Source organism: Oryctolagus cuniculus, chromosome 13, assembly GCF_051225735.1.
Source record: "Oryctolagus cuniculus isolate XC-2025 breed Fujian yellow rabbit chromosome 13, ASM5122573v1, whole genome shotgun sequence".
NCBI lineage: Eukaryota > Metazoa > Chordata > Mammalia > Lagomorpha > Leporidae > Oryctolagus > Oryctolagus cuniculus.
In genome coordinates this window covers 113,531,333-113,546,735 of record NC_142879.1, presented here as the reverse complement: position 1 = coordinate 113,546,735, position 15,403 = coordinate 113,531,333, and the positions used below count along the sequence as shown (strand labels likewise).

General features: G+C 40.1%; 1 pseudogene; it reads left to right on the top strand.

Moving 5' to 3' along the window:
* The first annotated feature begins 588 nt into the window (after positions 1–588).
* Positions 589–2,282, top strand: LOC149122891 (heterogeneous nuclear ribonucleoprotein F-like; annotated as a pseudogene).
* The last annotated feature ends 13,121 nt before the right edge of the window (positions 2,283–15,403 follow it).

The window sequence follows — 15,403 nt, the reverse complement described above, 5'->3', positions numbered from 1 at the left end:
TTTCTAACTCTTTAGTTTTGTCTTTGATATTATGTGTTTTATCTATGTATCACTAATAACCTTTTTCAATATGAGGTCATCATTTATATCAAAACTGTAAATGTCCCTGCAATCTTCATTTACACAAATCTTAAAGCCGTCTTAGGTCCCACCAGTTATTCACCTCTTCTTGATGACATTTTTTTAAAAAAATGTTTTCTCAATTATTGGGGAACTTTGAATTTTCCTATGATTTTTAAACTACCTAATTGGGTAGTTTAAAAAACCCATGTACCATCATCTTTCATTTATGATTATTCTCAAAGAAATGGGATTGTTTTACCTTCTCTTTATTTCCCATTTTAAATGTAATTTTAATTATGTATTTTTCAGCAACTGCCCTTACAATTGTTTGTCATTCTATTATTACTCTTACCAGATTACTCATTTATTCGCACATAATAATCCCTAAGTTATCATGCATACATATTTTCATAATAATCTTAAGCCTTCTGATAATTCACTGTTTTCAGTAATATATTTTTGCTTGTTCTCAATGTTTATAAGATTTTGCTTTCTAAGAGTTTCAACAGGAGGATTGTGCCGCATCTTCCTGAAGAAGGTTAAGGACAAAAAGATGCACCTGGAGTTTGCCTGGAGCCCTCTGCACATCTAAGCTCGGGTGGGATCTGGGGTCCTTCGCTGGAAGCCGCTCTTGCTGAATGCAAATAGAAACCAGGCCAGCTCTCCTCAGTGGACAGTTGGTTACCTAGCAGAGGTGTCTCCTACTGAAGGTATCCTTGGCGATACTCTAAGCCATAAAAAGACAACTTGCACCCGTTTGTCTGACATCTACCCTGTCAAGTGTCCATGATGCTGGGTCCCGAGGGAGGTAAAGGCTTTGTGGTCAAGCTCCGTGGCCTGCCCTGTTCCTGCTCTATTGAGGACGTGCAGAACTTCCTGTCCGACTGCATGATTCATGATGGGGCTGCAGGCGTTCATTTTATCTACACTAGAGAAGGCAGGCAGAGTGGTGAGGCATTTGTCGAACTTGAATCAGAAGATGATGTCAAAATGGCCCTGAAAAAAGACAGGTAAAGCATGGGGCACCGGTACATTGAGGTGTTCAAGTCTCACAGAACTGAGATGGATTGGGTGTTGAAGCATAGCGGTCCAAACAGCGCTGACACCACTAATGATGGCTTCGTGCAGCTTCGAGAACTCCCATTTGGATGCACAAGGGAAGAAATTGTTCAGTTTTTCTCAGGGTTGGAAATCGTGCCAAATGGGATCACTTTGCCTGTGGACCCCGAGGGCAAGATTACAGGGGAGGCCTTCGTGCAGTTTGCCTCTCAGGAGCTGGCAGAGAAGGTGCTAGGGAAGCACAAGGAGAGAATAGGGCACAGATATATTGAGGTATTTAAGAGCAGTCAGGAAGAAGTGAGGTCATACTCAGATCCTCCTCTGAAGTTCATGTCTGTTCAGCGACCCGGGCCCTATGACAGGCCTGGCACAGCCTGGAGGTATATTGGCATTGTGAAGCAGGCAGGCTTGGAGAGAATGTGGCCTGGCACCTACAGCGCTGGCTATGGGGGCTATGAGGAGTACAGTGGCCTCAGCGATGGCTACGGCTTCACCACTGATCTGTTTGGAAGAGACCTCAGCTACTGCCTCTCAGGAATGTACGACCACAGATATGGAGACAGTGAGTTCGCAGTGCAGAGCACCACCAGCCACTGCGTCCACATGAGAGGGCTACCATACAAAGCGACCGAGAACGACATCTACAACTTCTTCTCTCCACTTAACCCAGTGGGAGTCCATATTGAGATCTGCCCAGATGGAAGAGTGATGGGCGAAGCTTACGTGGAGTTTGCCACCCACGAAGAAGCTGTGGCAGCGATGTTGAAAGATAGGGCCAATATGCAGCACAGATACATAGAACTCTTCTTGAATTCCACAACAGGGGCCAGCAACAGGGCCCACAGCAACCAGGTGATGCAGGGCATGGGGGTGTCCGTGGCTCAGGCCACCTACAGTGGCCTGTAGAGCCAGTCAGTTAGCGGTTGTTATGGCGCTGGCTATAGTGGTCAGAATAGCATGGATGGATATGATTAGTTTTGTAGAAGCATTTGAGTTAATTTCAATCAAATTTTCAGAGGCAGCCAGCAAGCAGTGAAAAAGCAGTGATTACCCTAGAGGAAGCTGTGGGACCCATTTTGCACCACGAGTTTGTGAAATCTGGATTAAAAAATTACCTCTTCAGTGTTTTCTCATGCAAACTTTTCTTCTAGCATGTGATATTGAGTAAACGAAACTATTTTCTGCTTTTCTCGAGTAACATTTTAGTAGTATCCTTCTGAGTGATGTTATCTGAGTTAAAGTAGTTTAAGTATGCTAAATAGTGGATCTTTTACACCACACCACAGTGAACACCTTGGGGAGATGTACTGTTGTGGAAAACTCAAAGGTGCTAGATCCCTAATTCAAAGAGAAACATTTCTCATGTTTGTTCATTCTAGTTTCTATTTTCATTTAAATCTTTTAGGTTAAGTTTAAGCTTTTTAAAAGTTAGTTTTGAGAATTGAGACACAATACTAATACTGTAGGAATTGGTGAGGCCTTGACTTAAAACTTTCTTTGTACTGTGATTTCCTTTGGGGTGTATTTTGCTAAGTGAAACTTGTTAAATTTTTTGTTAACTAAATTTTTTTCTTAAAATAAAGACTTTTTCACAATGAAAAAAAAGAGTTTCAACAGAATATTTGTGTCATGTTTTATTTATTACTATTCAGGTAAATGGTGACATATATCATTGATTTATGTTTCCTGGAAAAGATTTCATTTGTTTTCCCCTTTTAATGCATGATGGACTGTTTTTAGCACCTTACCTGACATTGGTTTTGCACACCTCATTCCTTTTTTTTTAAGTTTTCTTTATTTAAAAATCAGAGCTATACGGATGGGAGGTAGGAGGGGAAGGAAGAAGGGAGGAAGAGGAGAAAGAGAGAAAGGGAGAAAAAGAGAGGAAGAGAGAGGGGAGAGAGAGAGAGGAAAGAAGGAAAGAAAGAAAGAAGGAAAGGAAGGAAGGAAGGAAGGAAGGAAAGAAGGGAGGAAGGGAGGAAGGGAGGAAGGGAGGAAAGAGGGAAGGAAGGAAGGAAGGAAGGAAGGAAAGAAGGGAGGAAGGGAGGAAGGGAGGAAAGAGGGAAGGAAGGAAGGAAGGAAGGAAGGAAGGAAGGAAGAGACCATCCATCTGCTGTTTCACTTCTCAGATGGCTGCAACAGCTAATTCTGATCCAGGTTGAAGGCTAAGAATTTCATCTAGTTCTCCCACAAGGATGGCAAGGGTCTAAACCCTTAGGCCACCTTCCACTCCTTTTCTCAGGTCATTAGCAGAGAGTTAGATCAGATGTGGGACATCTGCCCATACAGGATGCTGGCATCACAGGTAGTGTCTTGACTTATTAAACCATAAATTTAGCCTCCACTCTTGTTAACAAATTGCTTATTTTTCTCACAGTGATCACAATATTATTTTACTGCATTTGCATCTCTTTATCATTCTAGTTTATACCTTAGCATTATACGTATTACCTTTGTGTGTCATAGTATCTAGAAACCAGAGCATTCCATGTTATCTTGTTCATTGTGATTTTATCAATGCTGTGAAATTATAACTACCTCACAACCTTTATGTACACATTTTTTTCAGATCAATTTAATGTGATACCTGGCTGTTAACTCTTTATAGGTTGCATTTTGCAGATATTGTTGATATTTTGGGGGATCAAAATGTACCTCTTATTATTGAAAGTAACATAGTTCTACATAGTCAAGGCTTTTAGTTTTTTAAAGATTTATTTTAAGGGCAGAGTGGAAAAGAAAGATGGAGGAGGAAAATTCCATGTATTTGTGCACCCATCTAATTGCCACAGCAACTGGGACTGAGCCAGGCCTAAGCCAGGAGCCAGAAACCCCATCTGGAGCTTTAATGTGGATGGCAGGAAATGGATTATTTAGGCCATAATCTTATGCCTCCAAGGTACATTAGCAGAAAGCTGGATCAGTAATGCAGAATAGATTGTACTTCTACCAGGCATCACAGTGATTGATAAGAGCAAGCCCATTGGCTTAATCCACTGTACCAGAACATCATCCCCCAGACATGCTTATTTTACTTATGTAAAATGGTATGATCTTTGGTATAAATATGTTGGATTTTCTAGCATTCATTTTTAGTTTAACAGTAACAATCTGTGCTTCTGTAGCTGTATTAGATTATTTTTATTTCTCCTCCCAAGTTATTTTTCTTACATTGATAATAATTTGCTTTTCATAATTGCATGACTTTTTAAACTATAGCTATTATCGGGGCTGGTGCTGTGGCTCACTTGGTTAATCCTCCTCCTGAAGCTCCAGCATTCCATATGGGTGCTGGTTCTAGTCACGGTTGCTTCTCTTCCAATCCAGCTTTCTGCTGTGGCCTGGGAGGGCAGTGGAGGATGGCCTAAGTGGTTAGGCCCCTGAACCTGCATGAGAGACCATGAGGAAGTACCTGGCTCCTGGCTTCAGATCGGTGCAGTGCCAGCTTTAGCAGGCATTTGGGGAGTGAACAGAAGGAAGACCTTTCTTTCTGTCTCTCTCTCTGTCTATAACTCTACCTGTCAAATAAATTGTAAAAATTATATCTATTATCAGTACATATTTTAATGTCTTAATCTGAGCAAGCCCAACACTATGTGTTTAGCTTGGTTAGCATTTTGTGAAGTCATCAACACACTCAAATTCTGTAGGTTTCCAGTTAACTCTCACGTACATAGTTTCTCACAGATATGTTAGTTCTAAATTTTGCCTTTGATTTTTAAAACTTCCACACTGTAATTCAAGATATGTGAACCTTTCCTTTCATATATTATAGAACATGACATGATCTGTGTTATTTAAATTTTGGGATTTTTTCATAATTTCTGTTATTGATATAATTGTGTTGAACTATTTATCAGAAAGTTCCCTATGTTTACTTTTCACACCATTATTTCCCCTTTCAAATTACACATTACTTCACACAGTAACCATAACATATCTTATTTCATAGTGTGTGTTAATTTTTACTTGTGTCTGTAATCAAAACATATGTTTTTATAACACATTCATCACTTTTTATTTTTACTTTACTTTTTAACCTGTTGTTATAACCCGTGTATCACTAACATTCTAGTAAGCCAGTGGTGATACAGTGACTTTGTTTCAGACTTGCTTTGCATTTTCACTGCTTGAAGCTCTGTGAGTCCTCCTGGGAAATTCATGTGTATACAGGAGTCCTAGGCCAGGTGTATTTACTCTTCCTTTCTAATTGACACATTTTTACCTTTTCCAGATTTTTATCATTGGCATATGAAATTTTCCATCATACATTCTAGACACTGCTATATGTCCTGTAATATACCATGTAACTTGGAAAGATCTCATCATGATTTTAGGTACTCCATTTAAAAATTTTTTTACATTTTTTTTTATTTTAAAGATAGATTTAGATACATACAGACAGAGGGAGAGACGGAGGGAAAGATGTTTCATCTACTAGTTCACTCCCCAAGTCTTCACTATGGCTGGAGCAGAGCCTATTCAAAGCCAATAGCAAAGAACTTCTCTAGGTCCCCCAAACAGGTTCAGGGGCTTATGTTCTTGTCCCATTCTCTCTACTGCTTTCCCAGGCCATAACAGAAAGCTGGATTAGAAGACTAGCAGCCAGGACGTGAACTAGGACACATCTGGGATGCTAGCACCACTGGCAGAGGCCTAGCCTACTACACTTCAGCACCAGGCCCTAAGAAATACATTAAACTTCCTTGTAACAGACACTTTTTCACCAAATACCTTTATGCTTGCTAATTAATATTACCCCAACCAAGTTATTCAGTTTTACTTTCCATTTTAGAAAAATATTTTAGGAGCCAGTGCTGTGGCACAGTAGGTTAATGTTCTGGCCTGAAGTGCCAGCATCCCATATATGTGCCAGTTCAAGTCCTGGCTGCACCACTTCTGATCAAGCTCTCTGCTATGGCCTGGGAAAGCAGTAGAAAGTGGCTCAAGTCCTTGGGCCCCTGCACCTGTGTGGGAGACCCAGAAGAAGCTCCTGGCTCCTGGCTTCAGATTGGCACAGCTCCAGCCATTGAAGCCACCTGGGGAGTGAACCAGTGGATGGAAGATCTCTCTCTCTCTCTCTCTCTCTCCCTCCCTCTCTCTCTCTCTCTCTCTGCCTCTCCTCTCTCTGGGTAACTCATAAACAATTAAAAAAAAAAGAGAGGGAGCCCCTGCACCCGAGGTTCAGGGCCCTGTTCTTTAAAAAAAAAGAACGAAAATATTTTATGTAGTGAATATTTTATGTAGTGTTTTTGCTATTGTGTTTGAATTTATTGCTCTCTCTCTCTCTCCCCCCTCCACTCCCTCTCTCTGTCTCTCTACTTTAAATGAGTGCCACTACTATGAATCTGTGGCCATCTTGCTTGATTTTTCATTGTGATGTGATCAGGTCATTCAAAATTCTGAAAGCTGTCCTGGCAACATTCATGTGCACAGTATGTAGGGTCAGTTTAGTCTTTTACACCTTCACTTATTTTAAACCTAGTTGACTTTTATGATTACAAAGTTATCATTCACAGAAATTTTCCAAACTGTAGCCACAGATACACTTTCTCTTAAAATTATTAAAGTAGATGGAATGATCTTTGATTGTTTTACATTCATTGATTTTTATTTTTTATTTCACTTCAAATTTAATTATAATGAACTGTTTTCACCAAATTCCCTCATATCTACTTTTTAATAGAATTTATGGGGTTGTAAATTAACCTGTAGTTTTAGAAATTTTGCAAAGCATACTTCTAGATATTAGGATGATTTCTTTAAGTTCATTTTCTTAAGTGACTTGATCATTCGTTGATTCAATGTATTGAGAATTTTTTTATATTTCTTTTTTAAGTATAGTTGAATATCTTTTTACACCAAATACTCCTATTTTGACATCACTCTGTTATTTCTCATATTGCATTACTAATTTTTTTTAAAGATTTTTGTTTATTTGACAGGTAGAGTTACAGACAGTAAGAGAGACAGAGAGAAAGATCTTCCTTCCATTGGTTCACTCCCCAAATGGCCGCCACGACCAGAGCTACACCATCGTGCTGACCCCTGCATTACTAAATTTTGCTCACTAAATCTCTATATTAGTTAAAACATTTCATAGCATGAGCATCTACATTATTGTTTGGTTTTGAAAGATATTTTTCTCATGTTGAAAAAGGTTATGTAGACACATCATTCATTCAATAATATTTTACAACAAATGACAATTGTATTGAGGCTACAGGACCAAGGGTTCTGGCAGGGCATCCCTGTATAGGCAGAGCCATAAATGACCATATTGGGCTGGAAGTTTTTCTGTTTGTTTATTTTTAAATATTTATTTATTTATTTGACAGGCAGAGTGGACAGTGAGAGAGAGAGAGAAAAGTCTTCCTTTGTCATTGGTTCACCCTCCAATGGCAGCCTCCGCTGGCATGCTGTGGCCAGCACATTGTGCTGATCTGAAGCCAGGAGCCAGGTGCTTCTGGACTTGAGCCATTCTCCACTGCCTTCCCAGGTCACAGCAGAGAGCTGGCCTGGAAGAGGGGCAACTGGGACAGAATCCGGCACCCCAACTGGGACTAGAACCCAGTGTGCCAGTGCCGCAGGTGGAGGATTAGCCTATTGAGCCACAGCACCAGCTCTTAAATATTTATTTAGTTTTTTAGATATTTTTATTTTGATAGCCAGAGTCATAGATAGGAAGAGGGAAATATAGAGGAAGAGAGAAATGGCCACAGTGACTGGGATTGGGTCTGGCTGAAGTCAGGAGACAAGAGCTTCTTATAGGTCTCCCACATAAGTGCAGGGGCTTTAGAATTTGGGACATTTCCACGGTTTTTCTAAGCACATTAGTGGAGAGGCAGATCTGAAATGGACTCCTGAAGCTCAGAACTATGCCCATGTGGGATGGTGGCATCACAGGAGGTAGAGATAATTGATATGGCTGCATTTTTCTTGTGACAGTTGGCATCACACAGATGTAGTTGAGTTTAACACTTGAGGCAGATCATGTCACATTTGTGTGTATATATATATATATATATATACACACAAAAAGAAAATGATTTGTTTATCCAGTCAATAATTAATGGGGCCGGCGCCGCGGCTCACTAGGCTAATCCTCCGCCTAGCGGCGCCGGCACACCGGGTTCTAGTCCCGGTCGGGGTGCCGGATTCTGTCCCGGTTGCCCCTCTTCCAGGCCAGCCCTCTGCTGTGGCCAGGGAGTGCAGTGGAGGATGGCCCAGGTGCTTGGGCCCTGCACCCCATGGGAGACCAGGAAAAGCACCTGGCTCCTGGCTCCTGCCATCGGATCAGCGCGGTGCGCCGGCCGCAGCGCGCCTACCGCGGCGGCCATTGGAGGGTGAACGAACGGCAAAGGAAGACCTTTCTCTCTGTCTCTCTCTCTCACTGTCCACTCTGCCTGTCAAAAATTAAAAAAAAAATAATAATTAATGAACATCTCAGTTGATTCCATATCTTAGCTATTGTGAACTGAGCTGCAATGGAATGGGAGTACAGATAACTCTTTCATATTCCAATTTTTTTCTTTACTTGATTTGCAGAAATTCCTAGGAGTGCAATGGCTGGGTCATATGGTACATCTGTGTTCAGATTTTAGAGATATCTCCATGCTGTCTTATACAGTGGTTGGAGAAGTTTACATTCCTACCAACAGTGGATTAGTGTACCTTTTTCCCCACATCCTCATGAACATTTGTTGTTTGTTAATTTCTGTATGAGAATCATTCTAACTGTGGTGAAGTGAAACTCATTGTCATTTTGAATTGCATTTCCCTGATACCTGGTGATTTTTTTCAAGTGTCTTTTGGCCATATTAATTTCCATTCTTGACAAATGACTGTTCAAGTCCTTTGCCCAATTCTTAACTGGATTGTTTGTTTTGTCATTGTTGAGTTTCTTGATTTCTTTATAGATTCTGGATATTAACCCTTTATCAGCTGCATAGTTTCCAGCTATTTTCTTCCAATCTGTCAATTGCCTCTTTACTGTGCTAAGTGTTTTGTTTGCAATACAGAAGCATCTCAGCTTGAAGTAATCCTATTTGTCAATTTTAATTTTGATTGTCTGTGGTATTTGGGGTCTTTTCCAGTAAGTCTTTGCCTATGCCAATGTCTTGAAGAATTTCCTCAGTGTTTCCTAATAATTAGATTTTATCAGGTTGTAGATTTAGATCTTTGATCCATTTTGAGTAGATTTTTGTGCAAGGCCTAGGTTGTGGACTTGTAGCGTACTGCTGCACATGGAGATCCAGTTTTCCCAGCACTATTTGTTGTTGAGACTGTCCTTGTTCTGAGGATTGATTTTAGCTCCTTTGCATGGATTGATTTCTGGAACTTCTATTCTGTTTCATTGGCCTCTACCTGTCTGTTTTAGTACAAGCACCAAACTGTTTTGGTTATAACTACACTGTAGTATGACCTGAAATCTAATATTGTGATGCCTTTGACTATTTTTGTTGTATAAGATTGATTTAGCTATTTGGGGTCTCTTGTGTTTCATATGAATAATAGCATCATTTTTCCTAGTTATGAGAAGAATGTCTTTGGTATTTTGATTTGGATTGCATGGAATATATAAATTGCTTTCAGTGGTATGGACATTTTGAAAATATTGATTGTTCTAATCCATGAAAATGGAAGATGTGTCCATTTTTATGTCTTTGTCTAATTATTTAAATTTTTATAATTTTTGAAATAGAGATATTTGTCAACTTTGGTTAAATTTATAATAAAGTATTTATACTTTGTAGCTATTGTAAATGAGATTTATCTTAAAATTACATTCTGAACATGGTACTGTCTATGTATACAAAGGTTATTGTTTTTTGCATGTTAATTGTTAACATAAATTGTTAATTGTTACATTTCCTTTTTCATCTCTGATTTTATTGATTTGGCTCTTCTCCATCTTTTTTGGTTAGCCGCATCAATGCCGTGTGTCAGTTTTACCTTTTCAGAAAACCATCTTTTCGTTTTACTGATCTTTTATAATTTTTTGCTCATTTTTTCTTATGTCTTCTCTAAGTTGTATATTTCCTCCTAATTTGGCATTTAGTTGCTGTTTTTCTAGGTCCATGAAATACATAGATTGACATTTATTTCCAAATTTCTTGATGTAGGCAACAATTGCTGTAAATTTCCCTATTAACACTGCTTTTCCTATATCCGTAAGTTTTCATATGATGTATTATCATCTTCATTCATTTTTTATTTTTTCTCTTTTGATTGTATCTATGACAAACCATTTATTTAGGAGATGTTGCTCTCTCTCCATGGGTTTTCATGTAATCTAGAAATTCTTGAGTTGTTAATTTCTAGCTTCATTATATTGTGGTCAGAGAAGATGCATTGTATGATTCTGATTGTTTTGATTTTGCTTAATTTTTATTTTGGCCTAGTGTATGGTCTATCCTAGAGAAGATTCCATGCACTGAAATGAGAATGTATATTGTGCAACTGTAGAGTGAAAACCTCCGAAGATAACAGGTCTATTTGGTCCATAATTTGATCCATAATCTCTGTTAAGTATATTGTTTCTTTATTGAATTTCTGTCCATTAATTTAAGTGGGATGTTGAAGTCCCCCATTACTATTGTATCAGCATACACCTCCCTTTAGATACATTAACATTTCTTTTAAATAGGCAGGTGCCCTATAATTGGGCACATCCACATTTCTTGAAGTCCAATTTTCCTGTTGAATTATCTCATTACATAACACATTTCTCTTTCTGTTTTAACAATTCCTGTGGTGAAGTTTATTTTGTCTGATATTAGGGTGGTTACACCAGCTTGTTTTTGCTTTCTGTTAGTATGGGATAGCTTTCTCCATTCTTTAACTTTCAGTCTGGATGGATCTTTGTTGTGAGATGTGTTTCTTGTAGGCAGCAATTACATGGCTTTTGAATGTAAAAGATACATTAAGTTTGTATCATTTAGCTGTAAATTTGAGGCTGTTTAATATTCAAGGTTAATATTGATCAGAAATGACTTGGCTTTGCCAGTTCTCTATAAATATTCCTATTGTTGTTGGATTTCTATTGTAGTTTTACAGGGAGATTTTCTCCATTTACATTCTTTCATAATGTTGACTGTCTTTCTGTTTCTGTGTGTAGCAGACACGTAAGCATTTTTTGTAAGGTTGGACAAGTGTCAAATTCTTTCAATTCCTGTTTGCTATGGAATGTCATTATTTCATTGTATTTCATAAATGAGAGCATTACATGATATAGTATTCTGGGTTGACAATTTTATTCTCTTATGACTTGAGCTATATCTTTCAATTCTCTCTTAACCTGTAGAGTTTCTGATGAGAAGTCAGCTGTGATTCTAATTGGAGATCCTCTGAAAGTAATCTGAAATTTCTCTGATACACATTTTAGAATTTATTTTTGTCTTTTACTGTGGAAAGTTTGACTATGATGTGTCTTGCTGAGGATCTTTTCTGGTCATTTCTATTATGAGTTCTATTTGCTTTCTTTTATTGAGTGTCCCTTTCTTTCTCCAAATTGGGGGAGTTTTCTGTAATTCTTTCACTAAATAGGACTTCTGGCCCATTTTCTCTTTCCAGACTTTCAGGAAATCCTAAGCACCATGCATTGTGCCATTTGATAGTATACCATGAATCTCCAACATTACTTCTAATTTTTCTATTTTCTTCAGTTTTTATCTGACTGTAAAATTTCCAGGAATTGTCTTTCAACTCAGATATTCTTTCTTCTGCCTCAGCAATTCTGTTTTTAATGCTTTCTACCATATTTTTCATTTGATCTATTGAATTCTATATTTCTTTTTTAAAAAGATTTATTTTATTTATTTGAAAAATAGAGTTACAGAGAGAGGTAGAGACAGAGAGGTCTTGCATCTGCTGCTTTACTCCTTAGATGGCTGCAATGGCTAGAGCTGTGCCAATCTGAAGCCAAGAGCCAAAAGCTTCTTCTAGTCTCTCACATAGGTCCAGGGGCCCAAGGACTTGGGCCATCCCCTACTGCTATCTCAGGTCATAGCATAGAGCTGGATCAGAAGAGGAGCAGCAGGCACTAGAACTGGCACCCATATAGGATGCCGGTGCTTCAGGCCAGGGCTTTAACCCACTACACCACTGTGCAGGCCCCTGAATTCTTTATTTCTAATATTTCATTTTGATTTCTCTTTAAAATATCAATTTCATGGGAAAATTTCAGTCATGTCATGTATGAATTTCTTTAAATCATTAATTTGGTTCTGGTTACTTTTGAGTAATTCTGTGTGTAATCTTTGGAATTTAATTTCTGGCATTTCATCAATCCCTTCATCTTCATATTCTAGTATCGAAATGTTTTTGTGTTCCTTTGTGGATGAGGTCATGTTGTCTTCTTATTCTTGTTTCTTCAATTTCTTCATTTATGTTAGGCATTTGTGGAGATACTTGTTTTTCCCTCTTATCACTTTTATTTTTGAACTGTGCATCTGTGGCTTAGTGGAATGTTTGCACTTTCAGTGAATGCCCTTATGTGTGCTGGGTGTGGCCAGGGAGTTCTGTTCAGTGCTTCATGGTGGGGCAAATATCAAGGGTAAATCTCTTATTGATAACAGAAGGTAGGCAATGATCACCTCTGTTAGTGTGATCACATCTTTACCTCCTCTCCTCTAAGGTGATCAATGCCTGGGTCTTAACCCCAAGTGGGTGTAACATTCATGTGCACTGCCATGTGAACTGCTCAAATGAGCTACACATCCTTCATTCCAAGTTTGTATCCTATTGCAGCGATTGGTCTGAGGTAACCAGGGAGCTCTGAGCATGTGGAGTCTCACAGAATGATTGCCCAGAGGCCCAGCTACAACATGTGCCCTCCCCTACCACCAGAGTTCCCACAGTCTTAACACACAAGCTCCCACAGTCATTGGGTGTGGAGGGTCCACTCTGCCTCACCAGATGTTCTGACCCGGAGTGACAGACATTCCTTGAGCCAGCTGTCTGTGGGTGCTCCTCTTAGGTGGCTTGAGCCCCATAGTCTGTGGTATATTAGGAGCATGGGGTCCTCACACAATCTTTTTGGGTGCCCAGCCCACTATCAGTCTTCCCCAATCAGGCTCAAAGTCAGTGATGACCATGGATTTTCCCCTCTATTTAGAATCACTGGATTTTATGTGTACACAAGAGCCACTGACTGAATATTGCTGTCTCCCCACCATTGCTGACAGTACTGCTTAGAAGATGCCATCCTGTCTCATCCAGCTCTGAGTATGTGCATCAAGGCTTCCATAGCAGCTACTTTAGCCTAAAATGGCACCCTCCTCCCCTAATTGCAGCAGGCACCATGGTGGGAAGGGGTGAAATGAGTTAAACATGCCCTTTCCATTTCCACTGGGACCAAGGTTACCTTCTAATGTTTGGGGCTCCTGGATAAATTCACACTGGCTAAATCACCAGGATCTTCATTAGGGTTCCCACGTAGAGGATAGGGGCCCAAACACTTGGGCCAACTTCCACTGTTTTTTTCTAGATCATTATCAGGGAGCTGTATTGTAATTGAGGCAGTCAAGACATGAGTCACCACCCAGTTTGGATGCCAGTATCACAGGCATCAGTTTTACCTGCTTTGCCACAATGCACACCCCTCCACTCACTTTTACAATTTCCTAAGTTAGCACTATCCCCATATCCTTCAATGAGGTTGCTTCATACATTTAGAATACATTATTGCTGAACTCCCTGACATTATATATTTTTAATCTATAGACTTTAAAGAGCTACAGATTTGGACAGACTCATAGTGTAATATCATCCTCCAGGATAGTTTCAACACTCTAACACTTCCCTGTGCTTCACATACACATTTTTCCTCCATATGTCACAAACACTAATTTGTTTCCCATAATTTGGTTTTACCCTTTCACATAGAAACACACATTTAAAGATTCAAACTGGATATCTGTGACATGATAGCTATTGAATACAATTAAATTGCATGGGTGTCCTGGAGTCTATTTTATATGCATCTATAAAAACACATTGATGCCTTATGATATTTTTTTGGACAGGTAGAGTGGACAGTGAGAGAGAGAGACAGAGAGAAAGGTCTTCCTTTGCCGTTGGTTCACCCTCCAATGGCCGCCACGGCTGGCGCGCTGCGGCTGGCGCACCGTGCTGATCCAATGGCAGGAGCCAGGTACTTCTCCTGGTCTCCCATGGGGTGCAGGGCCCAAGGACTTGGGCCATCCTCCACTGCACTCCCTGGCCACAGCAGAGAGCTGGCCTAGAAGAGGAGCAACTGGGACAGAATCCGGTGCCCCGACCAGGACTAGAACCCGGTGTGCCGGCGCTGCAAGGTGGAGGATTAGCCTAGTGAGCCGTGGTGCCAGCCGATGCCTTATGATTTTTAAGAGTCATTTGAAAGGTAGATTTACACAGAGAGGACACACACACACACACATACACACAAAGAAAGAGAGAGAGGGAGAGAGAGAGAGAGAGAGGGAGAGAGAGAGAGAACTCCCATCCACTGGTTCACTCCCCAAAATGGCCACAAAGGCTGGGGCTGTGCCACGGCCAAGTCAGGAAGCATAAGCTTCCCCTGGATCTCCCAATGTTTGCAGGAGACCAAGGACTTGTTTCATCTTCTACTGCTTCCCCAGGTTGCACCAGCAGGGAGCTGAATTGGAAATGGAGTAGCCAGAACTCAAAATTGGTGCCCATATATGATGCCAGCACTGCAGGTCGTGGCTTAACTTGATGAACTACAGTGCAGACCCCAACTTTTGATCCTTAATGGTCATGAAGTGGGCATCAGCATTTGCATGCATGAAAGCTGTAGTGTTGACTCAAATTTTTGAATCACCAAGATAACTCCCTAGCTATACAATTGCATGACCCTCATTCAAGCCATTTTAAAATCAACCTAGGAAGCAGTTCAACTGTGGGGAATTCATTTGGCATATTGGTGAAGATACCACTTTGGGCAGAGTTCCTGGGTTAAACTCCTGGCTTCACCTCTGATTCCTCCTTCATTTTAGTACAGACCCTGGTTTGCAGCAGGTGATGATTCAAGTAGTTGGGTCCTTGACCCCAATCTGGGAGATCCTGATTGAGTTCCCTGCTCCTTTCTTTGGTCTGGCCCAGCCTTGGATGTTGTGTGTATTGGGTTTGAACTAGCAGTTGGGTGATCTTACTCTATTTCTGTGTCTCTATGTCTCCCTGTATTTTAAATAGAGATTCTAAATAAGTAAAAAATGTTAAAAAATGGGGCTAACACTGTGGCAAAATGAGTTATGCTGCCACCTGCAACACAGGCATC